Genomic DNA, 7,924 nt, shown 5'->3' on the forward strand with positions numbered 1-7,924 from the left:
TGATTGGGGGAAGACAAATAACTCAATTCTAGCTCATCTGAATCACTGGATCACTAAAGGAAGAGAATAAAGAGAAAATAACATTTGTGAAGGTCACAGCCAGAGTTATACAGGCCCACTAAAAGATTAAGATTTAATCACAAGATTACAAAATGCTTCCCATTACACTTCAATTTACCATGACATCAAAAAACCTCCAGTGAAATAACATTGGATTATACTTAAAAGACCTTCAAGGAATAGACTCTACTTAAGAAAGAGATTAAAAGAAAGACATTTTGAGACCTATAATTACAGCAAGTTAGTCCATCATTACTCCACATATTATAGATCTATTTGCCTGGGTTATTACTACTCAATACATCATGTCTGGAGTTCAACAAAAATAAAAAGGCATACAAAAGAACATTTAAAAACACAGTATGAAGAAACAAAGCAAGCATCAGAGTCAAACACAAATGTGAGACAGATTTTTAAATTATCACAATTAATAGATTAAAGACTTTAATGAAAAAATGATAACAGCATGCAAGAATAAATGGATAATGTAAGCACAGAGATGGGAATTCTAACCAATAATAGAAATACTAGAAATCAAAAACATATAACAGAAATTAAAAAAAAGCATTGATGAAGTCATCAGTAAACTGAACTCAGATGAGGAAAGAGGACATGAGCTTCAAGATATGTCAATGGAAACTTTTGAAACTGATAAGCAAGAAAGAATTTAAAATGTTAAAGAATAACCAAAAACAGTGAGAAATTTTCAAAAGGTATAACATACACATAATTGAAATATCAAAAGCGGAAGGAAAGAAAATGGACCACAAAAAAATTTAGGTAGATATGTTTGAGATTTTTTCCACAATAAATGGCAGATTCCAAACTACATATCTAGAAGCTCAAATAATGCAAAGCAGGAGAAATACTAAAAAGTCAACAAGTAGGCATGTCACATGCAAACTGCAGAAAACCAAAGACAAAAGACTATCAGGAAAGCAGGTAGAGATAAAGAATACCTTGCCTAGAGAAATAAGAATTACCTTGGACATTTGGTCAGAAAATTTGCAAGCTAAATTATCCTGGAATAAAAAAAATATTAAGTATTAAAAGAAAATAAAAAGAAAACTACAATCCTAGAGTTCAATATCCATCAAAAAAATCTTTCAAAAGTTTTCAGAAATATGGTAAAATAGTAGCACCAGGAATCTATTTCCTCACCTAGGCAACAATTATACTGGCAGAATCCATCTGATGTAATTATTTTGGGATTCTGGAGTCTATTGAAGGCTAACTACTTCTGGTGGAAGGGTTGGAAGTAAATTGCAGTTACTTTTCAGTCAATTTCACTTCTTAGCACAGTAGCAGCTACCAATTTCAACCTCTCAGCTGCATGGCAAGAAACTATGCCTGTGTTCCTGGTGAAGCTTGCGCTTGCACCACTTGCAAGAATGAGGATGAACAACAACAACAATAAAGGATGCTATCTAGGGTGCCTGGGTGGCTGAGTTGGTTGTGTCCAACTTTGGCTCAGGCCATGATCTCATGGCTTGTGAATTTGAGTCCCGCATAGGGCTCTGTGCTGACAGCTCAGAACCTGGAGCCTGCTTCGGATTCTGTGCCTCCCTCTCTCTCTGCCCCTCCTCCACTTGCAGTCTATCTGTCTCTGTCTCTGTCTCTCAAAAATAAACAAACATTTAAAAAATTCAAAAAACAAAAATAAAGAAAGGACCCTGTCCTCTGAGCAGTAGGGATCTGTGCTCTGAGCACTGATTGCTGCTTCTGATTATAGAGCTACAAAAAAAGAGGCAAGTGGCCATTGCTGTCCCTACCCCCATTGTGGCAAAGCCCTTCCCTCTCAAGTTGAAGCGACTAAAGGTGGCTTAAAGATCTGGTGTCTTTCCCCGTCCCCTTTCTTTTTTATCTTTTTTCCTCGTTAGGAGTCATACATTAAAGTGTAGGACATTCAAAAACAACTGCATATACAGAAGAAATTAGAAAGTGATGCCTACCCAAAAAACAGCTCAGAAAGACATGAGAGGACCTACAACTTACACTCAACAGGATCCTTACCACAGAAACAGCCTAAAAAAAATCAAAATAATAAGAGTAAATAGGAAATTTGTAGGAAGGGGGAGGATCTAATTTTTACAGTAAAGATATTAAATGCAAATGCCCAGGTTTCAACAATAATGACAACAAATCACAAAGCATCCAAAGAAACAGGAAAGTATGGGCTCATAAGGAAAAAAAATTAACAAGCTCTTGCTGAAAAAGATTGATGGAAGATATACTAGACAAAAACTTGAAAACAATTGATTTAAAGATGCCTAAAGAAAGATGTGGAGAGAGTCAATAAAATAATGCATGACTAAAATGAAAATATCAAAAAAAGAATGAAAAACCTAAAATGAAACCAAGAAGAAATTCTGGAACTGAAATGCACAAAAACTGAGATGAAAAATTAACCAGAGGGATGTAAAGACAGATTGGAGCAGGAAAAAGAAAAATATAGTGAATATGAAGATAGGGCAATGTAAATTATTGAGACTGAGGAAAAGAAACAAAAAATATTGAGGGAAAATGAACATAGCCTAAGGGATTTGTGGGATACCACCAAGTAGATCAACATAGATATTTTAGGCATCCTGTAAAGACAGAAAGAGACAAAGAGAATATATGAAGAAAGAATGCCTGAAATCTTCTAAAATTTGATGAAATACATGAATATGGACATCCAAAAAAACTCAGCAAATTCCACATAAGATGAGCTCAAAGACCCACTGAGACACATCATACTGAAACTTTTGAAAGACAAAGAGAGAGCTTTTAAAGTAATAGGAGACAAGTGACTTGTTACATACAAATGGTCCTCAAGATTATCAGCAGATTTTCTCATTAGAAACTTTAGAAACCAGAAATCAGTATGCTGATAAAGTCAAAGTGCTAAAGGAAAAATACTGTCAACGAAGAATCTTACATACAGAAAAACTGTTCTTGAAAAATGAGAAATAAGTTAAGGCATTCCTAGTTAAAAACTGAGAGCGCTCATAACCATTAGAACTGCCCTGGAAAAAATGCTCCAGGGTTCCCTGAAGGATGAAAGGACACTGGACAGTAATTTAAAGCCATATGAAGACATAAATATCTCAATAATGGCGAACACATGGGCAATTATGAACACTAGCATTATTGTAACAATAGGTTGTAATTCCACGTTTTATTTTCTACATGATTAAGGGATTAATAACTTTTTTATGATTTCCATGCACTTTATTTATTTGTTATTTTTTATTGAAGTATAATTGACATACAGCATTATATTAGTTTAGGGTGCACAATATAATGATTCAACAATTCTATAAATTTCTCAGTGTTCATCAAGATAATTGTACTTTCAATCCTCTATTTTAAAAAAAAATTAGATATAATTTTTAAAATTATTAGTCTAAAACCAATTATTTTTTAACTGTGGTTTGTAACTCAATATTTTGTTTTCTACTTAAGGGACTAATGCATTTAAAAGAATTATTTATATTTTTGTATATACAATTATAAATATGTAACCTTGTGACACCAAAAATCAAAAGAAGAAGGGACAACGCTGCAAAGGAAGAGAGGTTTTATATGGTTTTGAAGTTAATCTAATAAAATTCAAATCAGAATCTTATAACTTTATAATAAACACAGAGAAAATAGTTTTAAAATATACACAAAAGAAGGGGCTCCTGGGTGGCTCAGTCCATTAAGTGTACAACTATTTTTTTTAATGTTTATTAATTTTTGAGAGGGTGACAGAGAGTGAGTGGGTGCAGGGCAGAGAGAGAGAGGGAGAGACAGAGGAAGACACAGAATCTGAAGCAGGTGTCAGGCTCTGACCTGTCAGCACAGAGCCCAGTGCAGAGCTCAAACTCATGAATAGTTAGATCATGACCAGAGCTGAAGTCAGACTGAGCCACCCAAGAACCGCTTAAGTGTACAACTCTTGATCTTGGCTCAGGTCACGATCTCATGGTTTGTGAGATCAGTGCAGAGCCTGCTTGGGATTCTCTCTTTATCCCTCTCTCTCTGCCCTTCCCCCACGTGCTCTCTCTCTCTCTCTCAAAATAAATAAAATTAAATTTAAAAAATAAAATATTTACAAGAGAAAATGAGAAAGGAATTTAAACATTTCATTTAAACATTTTCAACTAAATGCAGAAGACAACAGAAAGGCAGGAAATGAGGGGCAAGAAATGTTATAAGGTATATATAAAACAAATAGCAAAGTGACAAAAGTCCCTTTTATCAATAATTACTTTAAATGTAAATGCATTAAACTACAATCAGAAGACAGAAAATGGCAAAGTAGATTTAAAAAAATATAAGATCCAACTAAATGCTATCTATAAGCGACTTGCTTTTAGATCCATGATACAAATAGATTGACAGTGAAGGTATGAAAAAATGTATTTCATGAAATAATACCAAAAAGACAGCGAGTGGCTGTACTAATATCAGACAAAATAGACTTTAAATCAGAATAAGTTATGGTAGACAAAAATATATTACAAAAAGCTTATTATACCAAGAATATATAACAGCCATTAACATTTACACATATTATGACAGACCATAAAAATATGAAGTAAAGCAGTACTTGACTGACTCAGTTGGTAAGGCATGAGACTCTTGATCTCAGGGTCATGAGTTCAAGCCCCATGATGGGCATGGAGCATACCTTAAAAAATATGAAGGGAGGGGAAAAATAGTTCTATAATAACAGTTGGAGACTTCAATACCCTACTCTTAATAATGGATAGAATGAGACATAAGTAAAAGAATAGAAGACTTACACAACACAATAAGCCAACTTGATCTAATATTTATATTCAGAACTTTCTACTTCATTCTCCTTACAGGAGACATTTTCTAGGATGAAACATATGTTAGCATACAAACTAACAATGAATATTAAAAGACAGATATCTTACAAAGAATCTTTTCCAACAATAGTGGGATAATGTTAGAATCAATCACAGGAAAAAAAAACACTGGGAAGTTCACAAATTTCTGAAAATTAACACTCTGAAACAACCGATGTGTCAAAGAATTCAAAAGTGGAAAAAAAAAATCTTGAAAGAAATAAAAATAGAAACACAACATACCAAAACTGATGGTGCAAAAGTAGTGCTAAGAGAGAAATTTATACATGCAAACATTTAAATTAAAAAATAAGAAAAATTGGGGCACCTGGGTGGCTCAGTTGGTTAAGTGTCAGACTCTTGATTTCTGCTCAGGTCACAATATCACAATTTGTTGGATGGAGCCCTGCATTGGGCTCTGTGCTAACAGCAGGGAGCCTGCTTGGGATTCTCTCTCTGTGTCTCTCTCCCCCATTCCCCACATGAACACACATGCACGCACATGCTATCTCAAGATAGATAAACAAACATTAAACACATACACACACAAGAGTGATTTCAAGTCCACAACTTAATTTTACAATTTAAGATACCAGAAAAACAAGAAACTAAATCCAAATCTAGCAAAAGCTAAGACATAGAGATTAGGGCAGAGATAAATTGAAAAACAATAGAGAAAATCAATGGAAACAAAAGTTGGCTTTTTGAAAAGATAAACAAAATTGGCAAACATTTAGCTAGATGAACTAAGAAAACAAGCAAGAAGACTCAGATTACTAAAATGAGAAATGAAAATGAGGGAATTACTAATTCCACAGAAATAAAATGGATTATAAAACAGTACTACAAAGAACAACAACAACAATAACAACAACAAAACTGTATGCCAAAATCTGTATAACCTAGATGAAATAAACAAATTTCTAGAAATACAAAACCTACAAGACTTATTATAAAGAAATTTAAAAATCTGAATAGACCTATAACTGGTAAGAAGATTGACTCAGTAATCAGAAAATCCTGACAGAGAAACACCCTGATGATGGATTTCATTGGTGAATTCTACCAAAATTTGAAGAAGAATTAATACTAACTCTTTTCAAACTTTGCCAAAAAAAAAAAAAAAAAAATGAGAAGGGAACACGTCTTAACTTATTCTATGAAGTTAGCATTACATTGATACCAAAGCCAGAAAAAGACACTGAAAGAAAACTATAGACCAATATACCTCATGAAAATTGGTTTTAAAACTCTCAAAAATACTAGCAAACTGAATTTAGCAGCATATTAAAAGATTTATATGCCATGACCAAGTAACATTTATTGCTGGAATGCAAGGATGGTTCTGCATCTGAAAATCAATCAATGCAATGTACCACATTAAGAGAATAAAGGGAAAATACACAAGAAAAATGTTATTTGATGCAGAAAAAGCATTTGACAAAATTCAACAGCTTTTCGTGATAAAAACACTAAGAAATAAAAACAAACAAACAAACAAAAACTAGGGATAGAAAGAAACTATCTCAACATAACAAAATCCATATGAAAAAAGCCCAAACAGCAAACATTATACTCAGTGGTAAAGACTGAAAGAATTTCGGGGTGCCTGGGTGGCTCAGACAGTTAAGTGTCTGACTTTAGCTCAGGTCTCGATCTCACAGTTTGTGAGTTCGAGCCCCACATCAGGCTCTGTGCTGACTGCTCAGAGCTTGGAGCCTGTTGTGCAGATTCTGTGTCTTCCTCTCTCTCTGCCCTTCTCGTTTTCTGTCTCTCTCTCTCTTAAAAATAAATAAATTTGGGGGGAAAAAAGACTGGAAGAATTTCTTGTGAGATCAGAAACAAGAAAAAAATGCCACTTCCACCACTTCTCTTCAACATAATACTTGAAGTTCTAGTCAGAATAATTAGTCATGAAAAAGCAATAAAAGGCATCCAAGTTGGAAAGGAAGAAATAAAACCATCTCTGTTCACACATAATATAATCTTACATGTAGAAAATACTAATGATTTCAAACAGCAATAGCAACAACAACAACAACAGTATTAGAGTTACTAAGTTAATTTAACAAAGTGTCAGGATATAAAATCAATGCGTAAAATCAGGCACATTTACAAACACTAATTACGAACAATCTGATAGTGAAATTACAAAAAAAATTATTTACAGTGGTATCAAAAAGAATAAATCAGGACTTAACCAGTGAAATAAAAGACTTGTATAATAAAAATTACAAAGTATCGCTCAAGGAAATATTTATTTATTTATTTATTTATCTAATTAATTAATTAATTAATTGCAGAAGGAAATTTTAAAAGACCTAAATAAATGAAAACATATCCCATGTTCTGGGAGACTTAATATTGTTAAGATGTCAATACTACTAGAGATGAATTACAGAGTCAGAGCATCCTTTTCAAAATCCCAGTTATACTTTTTTCAGAAATAAAAAAAAAAATCTTAAAATTAATTTGGAATCTCAAAGGATCCCTAATGGTTAAAAAAAAATTCTTGAAAAAGAGGAACAAAGATGGAGTACTCATACTTCCTGATTTCAAAACTTACAACAAAGCTACAATAATCAAAATTGGGTGATACTGACATAAAGACATATAGATCAAAGGGGTAAAATAGAGAGAGGCCAGAAATACACTCTCACATAGTTTGTCAATTATTTTTTTGACAAGGGTGACAAGACCATTAAATGGGGGAAAACACAATCATTTACATAAATAGTGCTAGGAAAAATGGATATCTACATGCAAAAGAACTAGTTTAGACCTCATACAAAAATTATCTCAAAATGGATCAAAAGCCTATTATAAGACCTAAAATTCAAATTCTCAGAGGACAAGATAGGGCAAAAGTTTCATGACACTGGATAAAGAAATAATTCTTTGAATATAACACCAAAGACACAAACAACAAACGAATGTCTGCTGTGAAAGAAAGAAAGAAGAAAGAAAGAAAGAAAGAAAGAAAGAAAGAAAGAAAGAAGGGAGGGAGGAAGGAAGGAAAT

Source organism: Panthera onca, chromosome D1, assembly GCF_046562875.1.
Source record: "Panthera onca isolate mPanOnc1 chromosome D1, mPanOnc1 haplotype 2, whole genome shotgun sequence".
NCBI lineage: Eukaryota > Metazoa > Chordata > Mammalia > Carnivora > Felidae > Panthera > Panthera onca.